The sequence below is a fragment of the Suricata suricatta genome, chromosome 2 (genome assembly GCF_006229205.1).
Source record: "Suricata suricatta isolate VVHF042 chromosome 2, meerkat_22Aug2017_6uvM2_HiC, whole genome shotgun sequence".
NCBI lineage: Eukaryota > Metazoa > Chordata > Mammalia > Carnivora > Herpestidae > Suricata > Suricata suricatta.
Genome location: NC_043701.1, coordinates 144,461,851 through 144,474,060, shown reverse-complemented (window position 1 = coordinate 144,474,060; position 12,210 = coordinate 144,461,851). Strand labels below are relative to the sequence as shown.

The 12,210-nt window shown below is 35.0% G+C and overlaps 1 long non-coding RNA gene across 1 annotated transcript in view; it reads left to right on the top strand.

The window, feature by feature from the left end:
* The window catches only part of LOC115272774, an 83,415-nt gene that overhangs the window by 16,989 nt on the left and 54,216 nt on the right, over nt 1–12,210 (top strand). The window lies entirely within an intron of this gene.

The window sequence follows — 12,210 nt, the reverse complement described above, 5'->3', positions numbered from 1 at the left end:
ATTCCCCATTCCCCTATTCCTTTGCTTCTTCTGTTTCTTCTTCCTCATTCTCTCTCTACCCCTCTTGTCCTTGAAGAATATACACTCTTTGCATATCAAGTAGATTTTCCCTGGACATAACCAATGCTTATAAGGAGATGCACTCCTGGGTCTGAGGACATTACTCTGCTTCACTACTTAAGGACCGTGGCATCAGCATTGGTGTAAGTTAAATAAGACGTGGACTTGGAGGAGCACCATCCCCCAAAGGTACTTTAGAAGGAATCGGTGAATCATGCAATGCTAGGTCCTTTTGATACAGCTGTGCTTGGAGGTTCAGAGCTGACTGCCAGTGTTCCTTTGGGGGGCAGGCATTTTCTGATGCTTGACCCTTCCCATAGAACCTCCTTTCTGAGCTGAATTTCAGCTCACTGCTTTAAATTTGGGGTATGACTTGCCTCTTGCCTAGATGCATTTCAATTAGCACAAGATCAGCACAGATCTGAAGTTGCCACTCTACAATTTCAGCAAAGTACAAGGAAGCAAGCAGAGAAGGGAACACAGAAACTCGCTTAATAACTGTGAGGATCAGGAAAAGTAATTTGGAAAATGAAAAAGAAACCAAAAAGAGACTTCTACCTTCTCCTGAGAAGAAAAAGCTATATTCACAGACTTTACTGTTCAATTTGAAAAATAATCCATAACATATTTTCTATCATGTTACAGTAAAAATTTTATATTCAAGACTTAGGATGTGGCATGTGCTTTACTACTTGGCCATGGTGAGTACCATTTATTCATTTGTTTGACAAATGTGCCTTGAGTGCTTACAATGTATTGGCCACTATAGCACACATAGGATTTTAGAGATAATCAGGACAGATAAGTTTTCTGCTTTTCAAAGAGCTTTTGTTCTGTTGATTGAAGACACAAACAAGTGAATCAATGTGAGATTTCAGATTACTGTGTTTGTTTTTGAAACAGAAAGAAGGCCAATATAGCTGAAGTGCTGTAAAAAGGGTCTTGATTATATAGGATAAAGCTGGAGGAATAGACAGGAACAGGCCATGATGTGTCATTATACAAAATATAGACTTTATTCTAGGTGTAGGTGATGCTTCAGAATCATGACTTCATCTTCAAGGCCAAAGCTAGAGACCAGGTCCCCTAAAATCTCTCCTTCTGAGACTCACTAATACCACCTTTAACTGAATGTGACAAAACCACTCACTTGAGAACACCTTTTAGGAGGATTAATTCCAATTGCCCCCTTGATCTCTAACAACCTGTTTCACAAAACTCAGCTCCCTTCCTAAATGTCTGCTTTCAACTCCGGCTTGCGGGGTCTGCACATGACAGACTGATTATGGGTACAATCTGTCATGTGCATTTTTCTGGCTCTTTCTCCATCTAGTGCTTGAGATATAAAATATGAATTAAAGTATAAACCATTTCAGTTCATTTCCTTTTAATCTTTACAGACAGTTGGGGAATGTGCCATATTCTTGTTTAGAGTCCCCTCATAGACATGAGATATCTGTAGTTCATCAAATCTAAGAAGTATGAAAAAGTGGACTGAACACTTTTCATGTCTTTTTCACCCAAATAGACCCCTTGACCCAAATCTCAAAGTTATTTAGAATTTGTGTAATATATCACAATGAAAAGTAAAATTTGGCTGCAGTTTCCCTATAGTCAGCATCTAATTTAACATATCTTGGCTTATTGTTTACCCTGTTTAGTTCTTATAGGGTTTTCATATTTAATATATATTTTAACTAAAAGAAGGCTGCAGAATTTTGATCCATGTATTCAACTATTCTTCATGGAGTTGTGCCTTTTGATAGAAATCTTCTCATTTTAAGAGCTCTACTCTGAGAAACTCTTTAATGGAAGAACACTTTCCAGTAAGATCAAGAGTCAGTAGATGCCAGCACACTGCAGCTGAATTCAGGCTTTCTTGTGGCTGGGTTACTATGAACCATCAATTGTTCCTATTATTCTGTAGATCTTTGTTGGAATGTTGTTGATATTCATTGATTTCTCAAAGCAAGTACTAGAGCTCAGTGGAATTCTTTCTTCAGAGAAAGTGTACAATAGGAGAAATTGGATGTCCTTACACTGCCTTCTTCATGTTTCTGACTTGCACCTCCCTCCAAGGAAGGAAAATTTTGCAGGAAACAGAAAATAGGGAATGGTGGGTTAAAAAAAAAGTGGGATACAGGAAAAGGGGAAAAGGGGAAGAGTCTAATGGACAAGCAGAGAATGGGGAAGAGAGATGTGAGAGGGAGAAGTTGGAGAAGGGTCACCCCCAAGGTAGGAGGTGGAGGAAAGTGATGGGAAAAAGCTGAGGGAGGTAAGAGGTGATCAAAAAAGAGATGAGGGACTTAAGAATTAATGGGGAGAAAGAATACAATGTTTTTGGCCTGAAACTGACTCCACCTTGTATTAGTATCCTGTGGCTGCTGTAACAAATTATCGCAAAAACAGTGGCTTAAACACCACAACTATATATATTGTCTAATATATTTTGAGTTCAGATGTCTGAAATTGGCCTCCGTGAGCTAAAATTAAGGTGTTGGCAGAGCTGTGTATCTTTTTGGAGGCTCTAAGGGATGCCCACCATCCTAAATCGTCAAAGCCAGCAATGCCAGATTGTTTTTCTCAAACCAAATTTCTCTAACCTCTGCTTCACATCTCTATCTCTGACTCTCTCTCCTTTGCCTCCTCCTCCTGTTTTAGTTATTATATTGGGCCCATTCAGGTAATTCAGAATAATCTCCCCCTCTCAAGGTCGAATGATTAGCAATTTTAATTCCATCTTTCACCTTAATTCTCCTTTGCCCTGTAGCCTAACATATGCACAGATTCTGAGGATTAGTATGTGTACATCTCTAGTTGGGGGAACATTATTTTGCCTATAGCAATCCTGGTAGTATGACAGGGAGCTGCCTGATTCTTGGATTTCTCAGGCCAGCACCCCCCAACCCCCCCAACCCATTGATCTATTTGTTGTCACATCTTCATCTAGAGAATGGAGGTTGCTATAAGATCAATCTTCAAGGGCTTCCTTACCAAGGCCACAGGGAATCACCCTCCCCATACTCCTACTATCTGGAACACATTTTCTAATTTTTACTTCTGTTCACGACCTCCACCAACTGTGATTGAGTTTTTGAGTAAGAGGAGTCAATTAGCAAACTTAAATCCTGGGTCAGGATAAGGTGAAGGATATGAGAACACATATGGGTGTTTTGATCTCTCTCTGACTGGTCATCATATTCTGTAGAGAGAAAAATCCCTGCATTCTTTGTAACACCAACTAAAGGAAGAATTAGCCTGTAAGGCTGAGGAACCTGGGCTGGGATTAGAGGATGTGCTTTAATTAAAACCCTAGCAAAATACCAGAGAAAGTATTACATAACTGCTTTGCAGTTTTTACATTTTCTGCCTTGCTGAAAGGATATAATTAATTATTTAATAACTGATATATTAACTGATAAAATAAGACAAGCTAATATGGTTATGGTCGAGAGAGTAATATTTTAGGTAATATAAAAATAGAATAGAATTTCAAAATTAATGGGGATATTAAGAGAAAATGGTCTAAGCCAACAAAAATAAGGATATGAAAAGGAGCAAATGAAAACATCAATAAATAGTAGAGAGTTTAATAAATAGAAAATACAAATTAGGATGAAAGGAACATAACCAAATATTTTAGTCAACCTGATAAGTTCTAATGGATGAAATATTTTTCTGAAAATGGTTTTCAGAATATTATTCACAAATATACACATACATATACAATTTTTCTAGATATTTTCAAGTGGTATGCTCAATGAAAACTAGCAAAGAAAAATTTTAAAGAAATACTCTAGCAAGGATAAGTCAAACAAATGTAATACAAAGAAAGTAGGATGAATGGCCAAGGCCAGAGCTAAACACAAAGCCAATGCATCACACTGGAATAAGAAAGATATGATGTGTATAGAATTATGAATATATATTTTTTAATGAAAAACCAAAATGGCAGCCAAATACATAAAGCAAAAACTACAGGAGATAAAACTTGATAACATAAAGTTATAGAGGAAGTTATCAATAAAATTTTCATAATGGAAAAATTAGTAGACAGTAAATAGACACAGACAAAGAAGATGTAGATGATCAAATGAAAGAATTTCTGGGGCACCTGGGTGGTTCAGTTGGTTAAGTGTAGGAGTCATGGTTCTGGCTGAGGTCATGATCTCACGGCTTTGTGAGTTTGAGCCCTGTGTCATGCTCTGCTATCAGTAGAGCCTGCTTGGGATCTTTCTCTTTGCCTCTCTCTGTCACTCTTCTGCTCTCTCTCTCTCTCACTCACTCACCCTCTCTCTCAAAATAAATAAATAAACTTAAAAAAAGAAGAATTCCATAGATTTAGACAGAGATAATTTTATTCCTTCTTTGGTTATGTATTGTTTTGCATTTACAAAATTAAATAACATTTAAAATGCCAAAGAGTTGAGCTCTTACTAGCCTCCTTAACTGCTTATGAATTTGTAAAAGTGCCAATCTTTAAATGAAAAATTAATGTGCCAATTAAGACACTCCTTAAATAATCTCTGAAGCAAAATGTCTATCATTAAAACCTAAACTATCTGAAATGGAGACATATTAAAATATGTATGGTACAACAAAATATATACCTAAAGGAAATTTAGAATATCTTTTTTATTATTAATAAATGATTAAAAATACAATGAGCATTTGCCTACAAAATGTAAAAAAAAGAAAAAGTTAACAATACAGGAATAAAAAAGGGAGGATTATTCAAGATTAAGAACTAAAATTGAAGGAGTAAAAAATTAAATGGTAAGACAGGACCATTTAATTTAAAATTTCTTCTCGGGGTGCCTGGGTGGCCCAGTTAGTTAACTATCTGACTTTGGCTCAGGTCCTGATCTCACAGGCTGTGGGTTCGAGCCCCACATCAGGCTCTGTGCTGAAAGCTCAGATTCTGTGTCGGCTTCAGATTCTGTGTCTTTCTCTCTCTCTCTGCCTGTCCGCTACTCCTGCTCTGTTTCTCTCTCTCAATAATAAATAAACGTAAGAAAATTTAAAAAATTAAATCCCTTCTCTTCCAGCAGTAATAAAATAAAATTCCAATAGGCTTAGTTTACAAGAAAAGAAGAGACTACAAACATTAGGAATGAGAAGGGAGGTATAAGATCAAATACAAATAAAATATTGTTTAAAAATTATTAAGTTTAGCACTATGAATGTTACAATCATGTAGAAATGGGTAATTTTCTAGAAAAAAATTTTCTATTTCAAGATGGCAGAATGAACTGTATGACAATCACTTAATCCAGCACTGCCATGAATGGGTTCACATAGTAGGTGATATTAAAAGAAAAACCAACCAAACTAAACCAAACAACAGCCACACATCAACAACAAATAGTTTGAAAAAATACAATTTATCCAAAACTTACTGAAATCATAGACAGTTATTTTGGGGAGAAAGTAAACAAATACCAGAAATCCATAAGAAAGATAATATTTTACTTACTTATTTTTCTTTTGTTGTTGTTGAGAGACAGAACCTGCTAGAGAGGGGCAGTGGGAAAGAGAGTTAGAGAATCTTAAACAGGCTTCAATTCCAGGGCATAATTGGGGGCGGGGCTCAATCTTAGGACCATGAGATCATGACCTGAGCTGAAATCAAGAGTCAGATGCTTAACTAACACACCCTGGTGCCCAGGAGAGAGACTTTTAGATGAAAAGAAAGAAAAGAAAGCACTGGCAAAAATAGGCACGGAAGAGGATTGCTAACAGGGTAGAAGTGTTTTTAGAATCTCTCTGAGCCTAGAACTGGAAGATTTTGGGACTAGAAGGGGCCCCGTCTCCCTTAGCAGGATGATCAGTTGTGATACCCACTAGGCCAGCTTTTTGACACCTATACAATTCATCGTTCCTGTGCAGCATTTGCAGTGACACAAAGCAGCCTAGCTCAGGGCAGAAGTGTTTGGACATTGGTGTCAGCATGGTGGGACTATCCCAGAAATTCACAGGAGGAGGTGGTACATACAGAACTCCCTTTAGGCACCCTGTGTAGACTCACAGAGTGCTCCCAAGCAAGGCAAATAACTCTCATACACAGTAATACACTCAGAATAACCAACTACTTAAGAAAAAATTTGTACCATGATAGAAACCACATTCAACCAATGCAAAAACTTTATACACAGTAGAAAATAAAAGGAGTTATTTTGTTCTGGATAAGGATTTGAAAGGGTTGGTGGGAGGAAGGTGATACAGATATGGATTAATGTTAGCCAGATTTTGTTTGACAAATATAACTTCAAATACATGTGTTAGCACCTTATGGTAAACACTTGAAAAATGGAAATAGAATTAATAACTTGCAGATCATTAGAGGAACAAAAACAAAAAATTCTTGAAGGAAATGTACAAATAAACACATATATAAAAATTCAAAAAGTGGGGGGAAGGGGAAATTAGATATCAGGATAAACATTAATCATAAAATAAGACAGAGAATATGTACAAATATGTTAATAATCATATTGTTTTTGAGTGAATAAAATCCATGTATTAAAAACAGATTTTTAAAATTGCAAACAAAAAAAAGCAAGCAGTATTAAGTAAAATTCAAGATGAAAATCTTTAAAGACAAAAACCAAAAATTTTTCATTTTGATAAAAGGAACAGTCCAGAGTAAAAATATTACAGTCAATGATGTTTATGTACCCAACAACATAACTTGAAATATATAAAAGGGAAATAATTAGCCATGGAGAACAAAGTGACTAAGCTACAAACCTAGTGAGAAAGTTTATTACACCTCTCAGAAATGATGGAACAGGTAAGTAGAACAAAATAAGTCTAGGAGTATTGAATAATAAAATGTTTGAACAAACAGAACTTGGATTCAATAGAAATTACACATTGTTTTGTGAATTTAGATAATGAAAAATTTAAGCAAATAAGTATGTATTACTTGAAATTTCACAAAACTGTACTTCTAAAAATATGTATAAGACATCCAAAAATATTATGAATTAGAACCCAAGGAATCTCAATAAATTTTAAAAAGCTGATTTCATGTGATCTATCACCATTACACAATTTAGAATTAACAACAAAAGAGGAACAAAAATTGCATTCACTAAAAAATAAACCTATAGGTATAAACACACACAGTTTTATGGAGGTTTTATATCAAGTTAGACAAAATATAAAAATGGAAATTATTACTTATAAAGCTTTTGTGAAAGGTAATACCTAGATATAAAAAATAATAAACATTGAATAATCTATGCCCTTAAATAATATATTAGAAAAATATGAAATTTTGAAAATAATAAACTAACCTTTCAATTAAAAAACTAGAATAGGACAATTTAGAGATTTTTAAAAAACAGAAGTAATAAATTAATAAAGATAATAGCTAAAAATATAATAACATAAAAAAGTAAAGCATAAAGTTAACTGAAAAGGACAGAGAAGTCTTAATAATTTATATTAATATATATAACATTAATAAATAATATTTATAAAATTTATATCAATGTGCCTGAATTAGAAAATCAATTTGGAGATACTTCCTAGTGTCCTGACATTCAGGAAAGTGACTGGGTTACATAATCCTTGACAGAAATTGAGTGCTTTAAAGCAAATAATCCCAACCATCTGATCAATCTTACTTTCCAAAGGTCCAACATACTGAACTACCCTCATCCTTATAGAGAAAAGCAGAGAAGGTGAGAAGCTCCATTCACCAGCTGAAAATGTCAGATGATCAGACGCAAAGTAAGACTAGTTGGTGAGCATTGAGCAGGGTGATGAATTGCGTTTCATACAACCCAAAATAGTCTGTGCCCATTTACCATCTTGAAGGGCCCTCGTCAGGTGGAGGGAGCTCTGCCAGGAAGCAGGCACTAAAACCGTGACCTTGAATCTTGGCTGGCTGATAATGGGCCACAAAGAATTGACAAAATCCAACTGCTCGCTGGAAGATACATGGCTTCCTTCACCAGAGAGTGAAAGATGAAATAGATTGGCTTAAAATAAAAACACCAAAGAGCTTTGGGCTATTGATTTTTATAAACAAAACCCTTTGGGTGTCCTAAAAGTAGAAAGATACTATGACAGTTTGTCTTCCTACAATAAAAATAGAAGCATGAATAAATTAAATACACTTTATCCCTGAAATATATGCTAAATTAGAAGTAGAGTTAACTACCACTGGACCTTTTCCTTTCATTTTTTGTTAAATCAAAACGAAACTTATTTATCTCTTTCTAATAAAGTAGAGAACAGAGCAGTGAGTTATCCCCAGATCTTTGATTTACACAGGGACCAAGAGTTGGCTTAAAGCTGGATCTTTCAGGCAAGAAGAGTCCCACCCTCAACCACTCTTATTCTTCATTAGACAAACTCACACATTCTAGAAGTTTTAACATAAATGGACATTTACTTTGTAGTATCCTGAGTACTTAAAATATTCTCCATTTTTGGGTTTATAAACTTTTTGTTCATTTCTCCATTATATAATTTTCTAGATGATATTGTCTGTTAATTCACGCCCCTCACACAACACCCGACCCCCTCCTTGATGAAGCAAACCAAAAGTCACTGTGTGCACCCAAAGATGAAAACCCACATCTTATTTTTGTTTGTTTGTTTCTAAGACCAGGAAGGAAGAAAGCAAAGAAAGGAAAGAGCAGGGTCATGAAGCTAAATTTAACTGAGTGATTAGTTCATACAAGATATCATCTAGATCAATCCACATTTTATTATGTTTAATCTGCACACCCACATTGCTATATTGATACTGATCTCTTCAGATCATATATACAGCTTACAAAATTAAAGGACTTTAGCCCAGGGCACAGAGTTGGTTAACATTATGCCCTTCATCTAATTCCAAAGTGTGTGCTCATTTTGCTACTACATAATTATGTCAAACTTAAAGCAAAATAAATTCCCTTCAATACTGTTGTTCTCTACAGGATATGAGCCTCTAAAAGTACAGCTGAACTTTCAATTGCTAATGACCATGAGAAAAATCAGAGCAGGTGATATAGCACCTTTTGATGATGGCATTTATTTAAGTGGAACAAGTCTGAATTTATTATTTTATTTTATTTTTAATATAATTTATTGTCAAATTGGCTTACATACAACACCCAGTGCTCATCCCAGTAAGTGCCCTCCTCAATGCCCATCATCCATTTTCCCTCTTCCCGCACCCCCATCCACCTTCAGTTTGTTCTCTGTATTTAAAACATAGTTGAGAAAAAGGTAGAGAAAGCTTTGCTAGCAATGAACAGAGTTGTCAAAGAAAATGCACAATTTAACTGTCATGCAATGAGAATTGGAATACACATCCATTTAAGGCACTTCTAGATGTGATTTGTTATCCAAAGTTATAGCAAGATCCGTTTCTTTGGCAGGATAGTAAATTAGTAATAAAATTAATATATAAAATTAGTTTGTTAACTCCATAGCCTTCAAATAATGATAGAGCTGAATGCACACGTAAATTTTTTCTGGCCACAAAAAGATTTTGATCACTTGATTTCAATTATACATTTTTTGCCTTTTATTAAATACATACCCATATTGTACATATAGATATTTCTATACACACATATATAGTATATACATACATATAGTATTATATATAATGTATGTGTGTATGTATACACATACATGCATACATACATATAAAGATTATTTTATGTCAAGTAATATGAAGCAATTGTAACCAGTTTGAGCATAAATGGGAACCTTTGGAATCATACTCTGCTGTCTCATGGAATCAAAGAAAGTAGTGAATCAAACATTACATCAAACAAGAGCTTATCTAACCCAAGGTGTCTGATATCAGAAACATATCAAATTTCTTCCCAGTTGTTAAAATAAATAGATTCAGCTCAAAATATGATAAGCCCATCTTGATTGCAGTGCCCAATTCTGGACCAATCAAAACTGCCTGATGATACAGTCATTTAATACAGACATGCTGATTGGGTGGTTCCCCATTGTTTCAGCTACCAGAGAAGTAGGAATATGAACCTGAATGATGAATCCTATTATAAGAATTTTGATAAAAGATTTCTCCAAACATTTCTTTTATGTTTCCAGTATGTTACTCCTTCAAAATGAAGCAGTCAGTAAGCATTTAGACCAAACTAGAATTTTGATTCTATTTAGTTGGTCCCACCTGGTTTAGTGAATGTTTTAATGATGACTTGGTATAATAGAAAAAACAAGATGTATTCAGAGTGACTAAGGCCATAATCTGTAGTAACTGTCTAGATTGCAGTTCTTAATCTTTGCTCAGTTTTTATTCTTTTTCTTTTTCAAACCATGTTCACAGTGCTTGGCTTATTTATCATGCACAGTGCAACCTACTGACTTCTTACTGGATGAAACTGTGGCTCTCTGTCTCCTTAAAGTGGGAGCACTGTCTCTGTGGGGTCTCTGGCATCATCAGCATTCTGCTGCAGCTTTGGAATAGTAGTGCTTTATAGTAACGTTAGCAAGGAGAAGCTGATATGAAAACAGATGTCCATTGTACAGAACACTGGAAACTTTTGCATTCTACCTTTTAAAAAATGTTTATTAATTTTAAGAAAGAGTGAAGGTAGGGGCAGAGAGAGAGGACAGAGAGAATCCCAAGCAGGCTCCATGCTATCAGCATACAGCCTGACATGGGGCTTGATTTCACAACCATGAGATCATGACCTGAGCTGTAATCAACAATCAGATGCTTACCCAACTGAGCCACGCAGGTGTCTCTTGCATCCCACCTTGAAGGAACCCTCCAGAAGCCACAGCTCAAGGGCATCGTTGGTTGTTTTATACTAATGTCATGGTAGGTTTCATGTTCAATTAAAATCATGGCTTTAATCAAAGTTTTCATTCTGTTTTTCACCTTTTTTTTCAGTTAAAATTAATGTACATCATTTTCCTGCATTTTTGAAAACATAATTTTAACAATTGCATGTAGCATTTTATTCAGTGAATTAACTGTAACTTGCTCAACCATTCACTGTTACAGAAACAGTAGATTGTGTCTTTTCACTGCTATGAATCCTGCACACATGGAAACGTATATAATAGTTCCTTCCCAAATAGTGGACAATTTATTTCATCCTGTCAAAACTAAAAAGCTATTTAAGCTTCCTAACACTTATTGTTATTTTTTATTCCTTGACATTTTTTGTTCTCATTTTCATGGTCACCTTCATTATACAAGAAAATACATTTTCTTATTCTTCCTAGGATTTGATATTTACTTTACTTTGCCAGTTTCATAAATAAAAAAAGTACTGGTTGCATTTTTTTATTATTAGCAAAGGTAAACATTTTACTCATGTCCTTGCTTAAAATATTTACTAGTTTCTGTTTCTCCTGTGAATTGTCTGATTTTCTGTCCATTTACCTTTGCCAAAAGTCATCAGAACAATTTCTCTGCAGAGTCCAGGTTTGAAGCCAGGATTGTCAGACTTTGGGAAAGTCTTGGCATCTCTTTTCTCATCTATATACCTCTGGGAGATATGGCATTTTAATGACATAATAGACATAAGACTAAAACACAAAATAGTGGATATTCAAGAAATGATTCTTGATAATAATATCATTATGTAATTACATTAAGTAACTTGATTATCCAGAAAATACTAAAGAGCAGTGAATGCAGAATTGTTCTTACTTGATTCCTCATGTTTATGAAAATGCCTTTATTGTTTCACACTAGTAATCACTGTCTTGAATATTGGCTCTCAGTATATACCATGTATTAGAAAGAATTGACTGGGTCTCTGTCTGTTTTGGGTATCAAGGTGATGCTGGCTTCGTAGAATGAGTTTGGAAGTTTTCCTTCTATTTCTATTTTTTGGAATAGTTTGAGAAGAATGGGTATGAGCTCTGCTTTAAATGTCTGGTAGAATTCTCCTGGGAAGCCATCTGGCCCTGGGCTCTTATTCGTTGAAAGATTTTTGATAATGGATTCGATTTCTTCACTGGTTATTGGTCTATTCATGCTTTCTATCTCTTCCTGTTTGAATTTTGGCAGTACATGTGTATGTAGGAATTTGTCCATTTCTTCTGTGTTTTCCAGTTTGTTGGCATATAATTCTTCATAGTAATCTCTGATGATGGCTTGTATTTCTAATGGATTGGTTGTAATAGATCCTTTTTCATTCATGA